We start from the raw sequence: 14,677 nt of genomic DNA, 5'->3' as shown, positions 1-14,677 counted from the left end.
TCAATTTTGCCTCCCTCTTTATAAAATCCTCCCTCTCCACCTGTGGCACACATCATTCTCATGAGGGCGATGGGAGGAAAGCCTGTTTTAACAATTGCCAAAAAACAGCTACAAACGACCTGTGATGACTCTTGCCCTAATTTGATACGTCAGAGGCAATACTTAATGCATTCTCTGGCTGGTCTCAAGCTTGCATTTGAAAAGGGGAAAATCTGTAGTGGCATAATATATCCATGCACCAAAAGCAAAATCATCTGTAAAGATATAAGAAATGTGGTAATCCATGGGGCTTTCAAATCTGTCATTGTTACAGGCTCACACAGGAGAATAAAATCTTTAACTCTTTCAATCAATCATTTGGATAAAATTAATGTCAATAGTTAGGGTCATGTAAGTATTTTCAGTGCAATATCATGTTGGTCCATAAATGTAATACAAGAGATCAACAATCATCTGAAAGTGCAGTGCAATTAACCTTCAACCCTGCAGTGATTAGCAAAATTACAACCACTGTACAAATGAACACAAGAATAAAAGAGTCTTCCAATCGTCGGTTAAACCCAATTGTCCTATTCTGTATCCTGAGGAAATGTAATAGTATGTTTAACCTTGAAGAGTCAATAGCAGTATTTATTTAATTTAGTATGAAGTGGTAGCACATAATTAAATCAAAGCACTTTTATGCAAGAATTAGACATATTAACCTATACTGAATTCGATATACTTATTCAAATAGAATAAGTAGATCTTAGTAGGATAATAGGTTGGCACAACATCGTGGGCCAAAGGGCCTGTACTGTTCTACGTTCTATGTTCAAAGTAAACACTCAATAGTTCAATGAGCAAGTTACAAACATACTGACAAGGAGCAGTGGGTTATTTGACCTTTTGAGCCTGCTTCACCACTTAGTAAGTGATGGCTGCTCTGGCAGTTCTCTGAAATCTGCATTCTCACTTACCTCCTGATAACCTTCTACATACCAAGAATCTATTTACCTCTGTCTTCAAAATATTCAAAGACCCTGTTTCCAACAACATTTCAGGAAGAGAATCTCAAAGATCGATGGCCTTCCTGGGAGGCAGTGGTGGGGGGGAGGTAGGTGCGGAAATCGGCTCTTCTTTGTGCTAAATGGATGATTGCTGATTTTTAAATGGTGACCATTTGTTCTAGATTCCCCCACAAGATGAAACATCCTCTCCAAATCAATACCGTCAACAGCCCTCAGGATCTTATTACATTTCAATCAAGTTACCTCTTATTCTTTTAAACATCAGCAGATAAAAACCAGGTCTATGCTACCTCTCCAAATAAGACAACATACCCATTCCAGTTATTATGTGGTTAATGTTCGTTGAGGCACATCCAGCATATTTACATCGTCCTTGAATAAGGTGACCAGTACTGTAAATAGTACTCCAGGTATCATCTCAACAGTGCTCTGTATAACTAGAACATAACTTCCTTACTTTTGTATTCAATTCCACATATAATAAACAATAGAACTTTATTAACTTTCCTCTGTATCACACAATCACTGAAGTTTTAGAGTGCAGAAAGAGGCCATTCAGCCAGTCATTCCTGCACCAGCTCGTTAAATAAGCTTCATTACCTGGTGCAAATCTCCTGTTTTTCCCCTATATTTTTGCACATTATTCTTATCCAAACAATCATCCCTTCTGAATGCTTCAATTGAACATGCCTCTACCACACTTCCAGGCAGTGCATTCTAGACTCTAACAACTTGCTGATTGAAAACATTTTTTCCTCACTTCTCCCTTGTCCTTTTGCAGATCTCTTCAAATATATACTCTCTCAGTCTTGTTCTTTTGCAAGTGGGATCAGTTTCTCTCTATCTACACTAAACAGGCATTCATAACTTTGAAAACCTCGATGAAATCTCTCTCAAACTTTCCTCCAAGGAGAACAGTCCCAATGTCTTCAACCTATCGTCAAAACTGAAGTGTACCATCTCTGGGACCATCCTTGTAAATCTCTTCTGCATTCTCTCCAATGTTTTCACATCCTTCTTATAGTATAGCACCCCAAACTGCGCATAGTATTTCGACTGAGGACAATAGTTGGCTTAACAGTACCTTCTTGCTTTTGTACTCTATGCTTTGTTAATTGCTTTGTACACCTGTCCTGCACAGTCAATGTGCAATTGATGCACACTACACCCAGGTTCCTTTGGTCCTGCACCCTGCACCCCCCACCCCCACTCTTAGAATTGCACTCTATTTTGTGTTGCTTTCAATGTCCTATCACCTCACATTTCTCAGCACTGAAATAAATCTGCCACTTACCAGGGCATTCCACCAACTTGTCAATGTCGTTTTGGAGTTTCACACAGTTCTCAACTCTTCCAAGTTTCCTGCCATCTGCAAACTTTGAAATTATCCCTGCACACCAAAGGTCTCGATCATTGAAAATTGGGAAAAGCAAGGATCTGAACTCCAATTACAGGGAACTTCACTACACCCCACCCTCCAGCCCAAAAATACTCCATTGACCATTACTCTGTTTCCTATCACTAAGCCAATTTTGTACTGATGTTGCCAGTGACCCTGCTATTTCATGACCTATAATTTTCCTCACAGTTGTTATATGGCATTGTATCAATCACTGTCTGAAAACACATGTAAACCACCTCAACAACATTACCTTCATCTCATCTGGTTCTGGTGCAACGTAAATTTTAAGCACCAACAGTCTATCCAATACTACTTCTTTACCAATTTTGAACCCTTCTGGTGACAGAGCTCCTTCTGCTGTCAACATGGCCTGGGGAGCATCTCCCATTTTGGTAAAGACTGAGGAAGAGTATTCATTTAACACCTCAGCATTGCCTTTTGTCTCCTGGGACCTGGATAACGGGGTCTTTACTGGCATTAGCATTCGGAAGGGAACAATGGATCAGATGTTTTATCAAAGCTAGCTCAAGATAGAATCACTTAACACAGCCAGGTATGCCGGTATTTATGAGCAGTCCTGGCTGCTCATTTTTAAAACACATATTTATCTTGTGACAGTAACAAGTCAAGTTCTCTCAGCAACACTACTAAGTCAACTGCGATCAGCAGATTCAGTTAGGCAGCAACTGATTTGCCACGTGTGCTGGATACCAGGGAGGTTACTCGATAGTACAGCCCTGGATCCCCTTTATCCACAGTACATGTTACTTCCTTAAATAACTCCAATGGATTGATTAAAAATGATATCTATATCACAAACCATATTAACTCTGCCTGTGGGTTTCCTCCCACAGTGCAAAGATGTGCAGGCTAGGTGGACTGGTTGCGCTAAATTGCCCATAGTGTTTAGGGATGTGTAGATTAGGTGGGTAATAAGGGTTTGGGTCTGGGTGGGATGCTCCGAGGGTCGGTGTGGACTTGGTGGGCTGAAGGGCCTGTTTCCACACTGTAGGGATTCTATGAATATCTTGCCATAACACTTTTCATAATAGCTGCCAATATTTTCCCACTGATAAACGTTAAGTTTACTGGCCTGTAGTTTCGTTTTCTGATCCTTTCCAGATGTGAATAAGGGAACTGCATTTGCTATCTAATAGAACTCTATTGTAGGAAGTTTTCAAAAATTAAAACCAATACATCAACAATCTCACTTGACGCACCTTTTAAGACAGTCAGGTGCAATCTGTGAGGGTACGATCACTTGTCAGCTAGCTGTTCCAACAATTTAATTTGTACTTTTTAGGTGCTTGTGATTTACCCAAGTTCTTCCCTCCCTTCCACTTCTTGAACTCCAATTGTTTCTGGGATGTTAGTTGTTCTCATGAAGACTGATGCAACAAGTCAGGAGTGTGATGGAGTACTCTCCACCTGCTTGCATGGGTGCAGCTCCAATATCATCAAGAAGCTTGACTCTATCCAAGACTCTATTCTGTTTAATTGCTACCATGTCCACAAACATTCAGTCACTCCACAACCGACACTCAATAACAGCAGTATTGTACCATCTACAAGATACAGAAATTGACTAAAGATCTCAATCCCACAACCACTTCCATTTAGAAGGACAAAGGCAGCAGATATATGGTAAGACCAACATCTTCGAGTTCCCCTCCAAGCCATTTACCATCCTGGCTTGGAACTATCTCGCTGCTCCGTCAGTGTTGTTGGGCTAAAATCCTGGAATTCCCTCCCCAAGGGCATTATGGGCCTACCTACAGCATGAGACCATGGTAGGCCAATTGCTTTCTAGTCTAGTATCAGGTTTACATGTGACATGTCCTGCCCTGTGGAGCTAATTTTAAGTGATTAGTAGCTTGATGCTAGACATATTGGCTTGGGAGATGACAATGCTATTGGACTGCTTTTCTTGCCAATGAATTTGGAAAATGTGTGAGGGCATTGTTGGTGGTATTTCTTAGGCTGTGGGTTGCCAAAGTCTCCAATGTTCACAGAAACATAAGGATCTCTCCTGCACAGCACACCATGACCCTAGTCTTGGATTTGAGATTCTTACCCTTAAAATTGATGGTTGAAGGCTGAGTGAATTCTTAAATCCAGGTTTGCCTTCATTGAGATTAAGATTCTAACATACAGAAAATGGTCCATAGTCTCCTGGACCCTTCTACTGATCTAAATCAACCTGGCTATGCTTGTTACAAAGATGCCTTTTACTAAACAGTAAGTTACTGTAGTGAGCTGAAACCAAACTAATCAACATGGATGGTGGACACATTGTTGGAGGGATTTACATGTTTGGAGTGGCAAGAAATTATTAGGGATCATCAACTTGACTTTGTGCATTCGAAATTCTCACACTAACTTAATGGAGTTCTTTGAAGAAGTAATGAAGAGGGTTGACGAGACAGAATGGTAGACAGGATCTTCATGGACTTCATTAACATATTTGACAAGGTTCCTCATGGTGGACTGGTTAGCAAGGTTAGATCACATGGAATACAGGGAGGATAACAATTTGGATATAGAACTGGCTCAAAGATAGAAGACAGAGGGTGTTGGAGGAGGGTTGCTTTTCAGACTGGAGGCCTGTGACTATCTGTGTGCCAAAAAGAGCTGTGCTGGGTCCACTGCTTCACATCATTTATATAAATGACTTGGATATGAACATAGGAAGTACGGTTAGTAAGTTTGGAAATGACACCAAAACTGGTGACGTAGCAGACAGCGAGGAAGGTTACCTCAGAGTACAATGGGATCTTGAACAGTTGGACCAATGGGCCGAGGAGTGGCAAAAGGAGTTTAATTTAGTTAAATGTGAGGTGTTGCATTTTGTTAAGGCAAGTCATGGCAGGACTAATACACTGAATGGTAGGGCCCTGGGGACTGTTACTCAACAAAGAGGCCTTGGGAGTGCAGGTTCATAGCTCCTTGAAAGTGGAGTCCCAGGTAAACCGGGTCGTGCATAAGGTGTTTGTTGTGCTTCCCTTCATTGGTCACTGCATTGAGTATAGGAGTTGGGAGGACATGTTGTGGCTGTACAGGACATTGGTTAGGCCACTACTGGATTACTGCATGCAATTCTGGTCTCTCTGCTATAGGAAGGATGTTGTGAGGGTTGAAAGGATTCAGAAAAGATTTACAAGGATGTTGCCAGGGTTGGATGGTTTGAGCTATAGGGAGAGGCTGAATAGACCGGGGCTATTTTCCCTGGAGTGTTGCAGGCTGAGGGGTGACTTTATAGAGGTATATAAAATCATGAGGGACATGGATAAGGTAAACAGACAAGGCCTCTTCCCTGGGGTGGAGGGCATTCAAAACTAGACAGCATAGGTTTAAGGTGAGAGGGGGAAGATTTAAAAGTGAGCTAAGGGAAAACTTTTTCATGCAGAGGGTAGTGCGAGTTAGAGAATGAGCTGCCATAGGAAGGGGTGGAGGCTGGTACAATTACAACATTTAAAAGGCATTTAGATGGATATATGAATAGCAAGGGTTTGGAGGGGGTTTGGGCCAAATGCTGGCAAATAGGACTGGATTAATTTAGGATATCTGGTCGACATGGACAAGTTGGTTTGAAAGGTCTGTTTCCATGCTGTATGTCTCTATGCATCTATAACTTATGAACTAGTTAAATTCCGCTACAGTTCCTTACCAAGTAACAGTAAATGTTTTAGTTTGTCTGAAACATCTGAGAAGGCTTTCCAGATTGCCTCTCAGCTATTGTGATCAATGCAATCTTGTCTGACACTTTTGTCAACAGCTAAAAGCGATCAGCACCATACCAAGATCAGATAAACACATAGAGCTTCCATATATTATACAATCCAAAGGTCCCAGGCTTAAACAATAAGTTACTATGTAACAAAGAGCTAAATTCCATTTATATTGGATTCCATATATCATTTGTATTGTAGATGATCATTGTAAAACAGCTAGCTTTCTTTTTAGCCCTTCCTGGATACCAGCAATTAAGATCTATACTGACTGACTTATGACAGAACCTAAGAAGTGTGAATTGGCAGCATGTTTTGTAATCAACACCATAAAGATGAATTCAGAGTGAAATTTTCACTATATTGGGAATTTGTGAAGATTTTAATGTCATGTTTGTTTCCTGTTAGCTTATTAATTTGAATAAAAAAAGGTTTAACCCAGGTGTCTGTCTGTTAATGCAACTTCATGTGCCTATTCCTGAACACCAAAAACGTTTGGTGGTTTTCTCTGTAACCGATGATTATAAGGTAGCAAGTGGAAATTTAGCAATTGCTGTTAGTGGGAGTGGTACAATTTCCCGTAGCAAGTGAACAGCAGATAGCACATTATCCCCAAGATCAGGTTTCTCTAGGGTGCGGCTTGGAAAAGATGATCAATTGAAACCACTGCAATTTATATTTCCTGTTTCTGCACCTAATTTAGTGTTGGAATCAACGTGGCGTCTGCAATCCCTTTTATTAGGGCACAAAAATAATACCAACTTACTATTAAGAGCTGAAAAGTAAAGAAAAGGGATAGAATTTCTTTGAAAACTATCTTCATAACCCATGTAATGTCGTACTATATAAAACCGGAAGAACTGTAGATGATGTAAATCAGAATCAAAAATGGAAATTGCTGGTAAAGTTCAGCAGGTTTGGCAGCATCTCTGGAGGGAAATCAGAGTTGACGTTTCGCGTTGAGTGACCCTTCGTCAGAACTGGAGGGTCACTCGACCTGAAACATTCTCTTGATTTCTTTCCACAGATACTACCAGCCCCTGCTGAGCCTTTCCAACATTTTCCGTTAATGATGTACTATGTCACCTATGTTGGAGTTTAATTGTAAACTCTAACTGAACGAACTGATCTCTTCAAAGACAGAAAATTCCTGGCTGGGCAAACAATGTAAAGAAAAATCAACTTCATGTTTGTTATTCTTTGAGTGGTGAGGAGCAGATTGGTGCATACACATCGGTCAAAGGCAAAATGACATTTCACTGTGACATTCCTCCCAAACTCTCCAACTTTTTCTTGTCAAAATGTGTGCACAAGGATAACTTTCTCTGCAAAGAATCAGTATTGCTAACAACTGTTTATGCCTAAAATAAGTCACTGTCTTCAGAAAACAAAGAAAATGTGAAGTGGGAGAACTGCTTCTTTATTGGGTGCCTTTTGTATTTACACAATAGGTAGTGGGATGAGATGTGTGTACAATTGAGATTGTTAAAAAATGGTGTGACTTGATTAAGCAGTGATGAATTGGACTATATTCTGTTTGATTAGGGTTAGTTGTAAAACACTTTCTTTAAGGAAGATTAGCCGAATAGCCAAATAGCTCAGGTCAAAAGTAAAGTCACATGTTTAAAGATTTATAGTTGTTTTAATGGTTTGAGCTTACATAAATTTAATTTAGAAAATGCCAAAATGCTTTGAGGTAAAATGCTTTTATTCAAGACACAGCTATATTTTAGAATGGATTAGCTCTGCAACTTAATGTATGAGTTTTGATTGGTTATTTTGAACTTTACACATTTCTTCAAATGTATACATTTTGCTGTATTTTGCCATGGTACATTATACTCAGTTAAAATTGGGATAACAGTGACAAGGTATGAGTTTTGTGGAGCAGAAAATGTCAGTAATGTAGTTTGAAAGTAAATTTAGTTAATTTGCTTCAGACAATAAACAGTTATTATAAATTCACCAATAGTTCTTTTCATTTAAGGATATTGATAGGTTTTAGAAAGTACTCAGATGTATTATTTAGGATATTTAGCAAGATAGTTTATCATCACAGTGTGACCCTACATGCTGTAAGCAGATAGAATAGAAAATCCTTTATTATTAAATGTTAACTTGGTAGAAAACTAGTAAGTTAGTAAGTTAAGATGAAGATGCTGTCAAGAAAGGAAGTGAGTAGCATTACGAGGAACAGATCAGGAAATAGTAGGAAGTAATAGTAATACAACACTTTTAAAGAAACCAATCAGGATTTGGATTTGGGCGCATATTGTTTCGCCAATCTGAGACTGTATGTGGCCCAGCCGATTATAGTTCAGAATATCCCTGATCATGCTCAAAGAGAAGTGGCTATCAAGGTTTAATACAGCGATTATTGGTGCTTCAGGTACATAAGAAAAGAAGACCAAAGACAAAAGGAGAACTTCAGTCAATGAAGAGAAAAAGAGACATAAGCCCAGTCAGCAGAAATGCAAATTACTGCCATGAAGTGGAATGACTGAAAACCATTATTTTTATCAAATGTCATTTCATTTGTACTTGTTATGTCAAACTTAATAAATTCTGTAAAACTTGTGAAAACAAGTTCAGTCTATAATGAGATAACAGGGTGTAGAGCTGGGTGAACACAGCACGCCAAGCAGCATCGGAGGAGCAGGAAGGCTGATGTTTCGCGTCGAGACCCTTCTTCAGAAAATGAAGAAAATCCAGCTCTACATAGTGTTATCTCAGATTGACCAGCATTGGCAGTTCCTACTGTCTCTGAGTCTATAATGGGTGTTGTACCTCACTAGGATTAGCAATCCTTTAGACTCAATCCATAAACATAACTGACTGTATCCTTACAATTAAAGTTAACATGAACCCCAAAATCAAATTACCAGGAGGGGATGTGGCACAATCCTACATAAACTAGAACATTACAACCATGTGTGCTAGGATCAATTGAGCTTGACCCCACTCCTGTAAAACAGACAAGCTCTCAGTTGGTTTGTAGTAAATTATTTCAAATTATGCAGAACACGTATGCATACAAGTAAACAAATGCAGTAGTGGCTTAGAAACCTGCTAGCCCCATAACAAGTTTTACAACCATCTACACTTTAACCCAGCAAACATAAATATAGGGCAAACAAGGGTGAAGAGTGTAAAGTAATTAATACCACCAATGATGTGCTTTAAAGTTAAGAAAGGATGGAGCAGGGTAGATAGAAGCAGAATGCTTCCAGTTTTTGAGCGGCCTAGGATGAGAGCTAAGTGTAAAAGTGTAAAACACAGAAGGTTTAAGTATGTAAACTAGAGAAATTCCGAAAGAAACGAGCAAGATACAGCAGAGGACGAGGCTGTTAGCCCTTTATGCCTGTACCAGCTCTCTGAAAGGCCAATCCAGTTGACTTCATTCTTTTGCTCTTTTTCAACATCCTGGCAAATATCTTACTTCAAGTTTTTAAATCATTTCTTTTGTAAAGTTATTTATTCTGTTTATGATGCCCTTTCAGGCAATGTAATTCATTTCGTAACGAGTCTCTGGCCGGACAAAACAGTCTGTTCATCCTGCTTCTTGTTATTTTGCTACTGATCTTAAATATGTCCTTTGAGACTGGCCTGCCTTTTGTTTGAACTTGTTTCTCCTCATTTATCCTATCAACACTATTCATGATTCTGAATACCTGTGTTACTGTCTCTTTCATCATTGCTGCTCTAAGTTGGACGTTCCCACACATTACGTTTTCACCACTTAACAGTTCTGCATCTCTAATTGCCAATAAATATTCACAATACTTTCCTTAAAGCATCCTTAAAGTGTGGTCGCAATACAGAGCTTTAACAATAAAGTGCAATCAGGCATCAGCAGTAAATACTGGTCTAAATAGCAACACTGCAAAATCACAAAAAAGATCAAAGATGTCAGGCCATGGAGTTCAACTGCAGAGTTTGTAGTTGTGACAGAAACTACATCAAAAAGTCAAAACTAGACTGAAACGTCAGATGTCAGAAAATGTATTAAGTGATATACAAACAGACACATGGCAAACAAAAATCAACATGGATTAGCTAATGGTTTATTTCCATGAGGTGTTTTTATATTTTATTTTAAAAGATCTTGGTGGACTTATAATGCAATTCCATGTTAAAATAGAATTAATCTCAAATGAGCTCACATTACAATATAACTTTGTTAACGACAGATGTTGATCGCTCAACTAGTTCTGTTGACTCATCATGCCAGAAGCCAACATGTCGAGTATGGGTCTACACTTTTACCTTTGGAGTGCTGTCAACTACAGCAACTTAGAAGGCCAAGCTCTGCTATCTTTCAAATACTGTGTCTATCTATACAGTCAGTTCACAAAACTTAAAAGCAAAGACAAAGGCACGCTTTTTATAATGTCTGAAAAATTCTGTGGTCTCAGAAGACCAATTACCATATGCATTCACTTATTGCTGCCGAGTTGTGTTGCATGACACAGAGCTGATTGTTAAGGAAGTATTAGGAATATGCTTTCCCCCTGTACTATGAAGTAACTGAGGCCTTAACCCAAAGGATAAGATGTAATCAAGATTTTCATGGGCTGATGAACCAATCAATTTCCTGGAAGCTAATTCATTTACATTAAGGAGTCCAGTTGATAGAAACCTTAATGTAAAAGTTGACAGAAACCTTAATGTAAAAGTTGACTGCCAAATGTTTATCTTGATGGAATGACATTAGTGTGAAATTACAATTTTGTGGCATTAGCAACTCACTTGTGCATTAAAACATACATAACACTGGTGCAAATGTTTGCACCGAACACATTCAAGATTTTTGAAGTTAATGTAACAGAGAACTGTTGCGAGAGAAAGCAATTTCCATCAATGATAAAAGCTCTCTCATATGCAGCACTTTTTTCTAAACCCAGCATGTCATAACTTGAGGCATTTTTCATGCTTGTGTTCGGCATCAGATGTTTGAAAATGTTCTCAGTCTAACCTCAAAATATATATGCCAAAAGGAGGCCAGTGAGGATTGCAATGTTAAAATGTTATAATAAACTGAGTGGACTCCCAGAATCAGTGGATACAGTTGCTGCCTCCTACACTGTTGAAGCAACAACTTTCATTCTCTTTTTTTTAGTATTCTACTCTTACATCTTACTCTTGAGGTTTCTTTTCTGACTGTAGAATCGATTGTCTCCTTCCTCTGTCTCCACCTCTTTCTGCCCTGCTTTTAAAATTTTTAATACAATTTCGACACATGATAATTTGCTGCAGGAATACATAGTGTACTGTTCCAATTTCAAATGTATTTTATCAATAGAAAAACATTGTTCTGTAAAACATGATATATGCCAAACTTATTTTTCCATTCCATTTTTGAGGCAATAATTGTGCATCGCAGACCACAGTTGCTAAGTAGCTAACGTCCGGTCGTTAAAGCTATTTCGTCTAATTTGCCTGGTTCTGGTGAGATTTGCAATAACTCTACATGGAGAAAATCACAGTCTCACTGATTTTTTTCTTGCCAATAACTACTCCTGTTCATCCATGATCTTTATGGAAGAGCTTTTACAGCAAGGGTCCAGTAAATTCTGTTCTAATAAAATATATGTTTTATGGAAACAAAAGCAGCTATCCAAAAATACTTACACGATCTAAAGACATCTTGGCAACTTTTTTACATCAAAACAAAACCTGTCAAATGAAAGTCCTCAAACAAATGGGGGAAATTACATTTCTCTAATTTATTCATTGCAACTACTGCCTGCATGAAATAAAATTGTTGATGGAGAATTAAATTCGTAGAAGAAGTAATTCTTGAAAATCGAAATTTTTTTTTGATGCAAGCTAACTGGAATACAGTCTAAAATCAGATTGCTAATGCTAAAAGGTGACAGCAATTTAAAATTCTTTTAAGTGTGAATAAATAGTACATGAATTATGTTTATTTTGTTGACCAGGGAAGCAGAAAGGTTTTAAGAAACCATTAAATAACATTTACTTCAGGCCAAAAGAATTGAGATGCTTCAGATAATTTCATCAAAATACTGATACAATTAAATTACTGCCTAAAATTACACATCTTTTAATCAAATCATGGCAGTTACAAAACAACAGATAGGAAAACAAGCAGTACCATATATGTTCTTTCGCTCATAAATATTATTTTCTGATTGGGAATCTAGATTGACTGTACGTTGCATTATGTCGTGCGGAATGAGAGCCCGTGTGAAATGGAAGAAAATCAAACAAATGGGAAGGTTTCTCGGAAATTTCAGGAGGACTCCTATTTTGCTGCATTTTATTGTCACTCTATATTACAAAACTGCTACAATACAATTTATGCCCCTTACTACAAATCAGTCAAGAAATGCACCATAAGGCTGGGCTGACATTTGCCTTCACATATGCCCTTACTGTGAATGTGAGCGCGTCTACACATGCAGGAGTTCGATTTGCATCTTTGTCTGCAACTTTACTCAGTGCCACAAAGACTGCCAGCACTACTAAAAGCAAAATGCTGTTCAACGACTCAGTTTGTGGCCAGGTCCAAAACAATGGACCTACCTTGGCACCAACAATGAACACTTTATATTTGTATTGATTACCACTTGTACACAGTTAGAGGCAGCTGACAAAAGCACCCCTGAAAGGAGAATCTTGGTACCTCAGAGCTGCCCTTTTTCTTACTAAGTTGGTTTCAGCATTTTCTCCAGCTATGCTCTTAACATGCAGGAAGCCCATAACACACTTCATTTTTCACTAAATCCCTACAGTGTGGAAACAGGCCCTTTGGCCCAACAACTAACACCGATCCTCAGAACATCCCGCCCAGAACCATCCCTCTATAACCCACCTAATCTACACCTCCCTGAACACTATGGGCAATTTAACATGGCCAATCCACCTAGCCTGCACATCTTTGGACTGTGGGAGGAAACCCACACAGACACAGGGGAAAAAGTGCAAGCTCCACACAGACAGTCGCCCGAGGGTGAATTCGAACCTGGGTTCCTGGTGCAGTGAGGCAGCAGCACGAACCACTGAGCCACCAAGCCATATGTTTACATTCTTACCCACAATAAACTTTGACCGATGTGGTACCTTTAATGGAGTAAGGAAGTTTGCAGGAATGTGATCTGAAAAATATTGTTGCCTGAGCACTGTAACTACATCCATGATCATTAGTTACTGGCAACATGTCTAGCAAAAAAAACAAGGAAAACTTGAGGAAAATTAAGCTAAATGCATTAGCGCAGGTCCAGTGCTTTTAATGTGCCTCCTTAGGCTGTCATTTCTTTCAGGAAACACAGGAAATTGTCTGCTGCACATGACCAATAATATTAAGAGTAATGTCCATTGCTATACTTATGTGTTACATATATTCGGAGATAGTAGGAACTGCAGATGCTGGAGTTACATATGTTCTCAGTTTGAGGCTTCGCCAGATGGTTACATGGTGGGTGAAAGAAACAGAATGAAGATGGACTGTTTGCTCATTGAAGTGTTCATCACGTCGTTGGAATAAAGTTGCTCATCTGTTGTGTATTTTGTTTAGAAATGCCAACGTAATACCGAAGTTATAAATGACAAGTTATGCTGAAAAAATTGAGCAATTCCACCAGCACTGAAACAACCTTTTCTATCACAGCCTCAAGTGAAACAGTGGCCTCACTATCACATCTGCCAGTCCAATCAATTTTGTGAGCTGCGCTACAGACATCCAGGTTAAAATAAATGTAATTTACTGTGCCCTTGGAGGATGAAAGTACATAACAAGATAAATAAGACATACAACAAATTTAATTTTTGTTTTATCCCTCCTACATCTCACTATCATCCCTTCCTTCCCTTCCCCCATCCCATTATTCAATGTAAAGGATCTTTAATATTTATCTGGGTGTTCCAGGTTTTTATGCTCCCTTCTCCCTAACACAGGTCATCAGCTTTCCAAATAACAATTATTGATTTTAATGCATTCTGACTTGCACTCCTTATAATTAATGATTGGATAATGAAATTGCAGCATTTAAAATCATACAAATGTTCACACAAGTCGCAAGTTTTTAAATTATAAGCATCGGACAATCTCATGTTTCGTTAGAGGAATTTCACCCAAATGAGATATTGCAAATTGGAGAGAGCCATTGTACTGTGAAAATAGAAACTCCTCCTGCAATATTGAACCTCTGCCAGCTTACTCTATTTACGGCAAGCTTTTACTTATCCACAGCAGGGTTTTGGGTTTAGATTTTAACAGCCTTCAACAATCCCCATTTTTCCCCACTCTAGTAACATCTGGTACATTCATTCATATGGAGATCAGTCACATCCCACTTTCAAGATCTTTCCAAATTAGCTGCATGAGCATCTGTCACATCATCTTAATCCATTAACCGGCACAGCCAATCCCAGCACAATCAAACAGTCTTTCCAAAGGCAAGGTTAAAAGTCAGAAGCAATGTAAACAATTGTGGGAGATCACGAAATATTAATATAAAAAAGGAAACAAATAATTTTCAGTCTTTGCAGTAATGCTTTGACTCAAGATTAGA

The 14,677-nt window shown here is 38.7% G+C and overlaps 1 protein-coding gene across 2 annotated transcripts in view; it reads right to left on the bottom strand.

Moving 5' to 3' along the window:
- The window catches only part of fam171a1 (family with sequence similarity 171 member A1), a 182,629-nt gene that overhangs the window by 76,576 nt on the left and 91,376 nt on the right, over positions 1-14,677 (bottom strand). The gene's annotated exons all lie outside the window — the stretch shown is intronic.

Source organism: Stegostoma tigrinum, chromosome 2 (assembly GCF_030684315.1).
Source record: "Stegostoma tigrinum isolate sSteTig4 chromosome 2, sSteTig4.hap1, whole genome shotgun sequence".
NCBI classification, from domain to species: Eukaryota; Metazoa; Chordata; class Chondrichthyes; order Orectolobiformes; family Stegostomatidae; genus Stegostoma; species Stegostoma tigrinum.
This window is presented reverse-complemented; position numbering and strand designations above follow the sequence as displayed.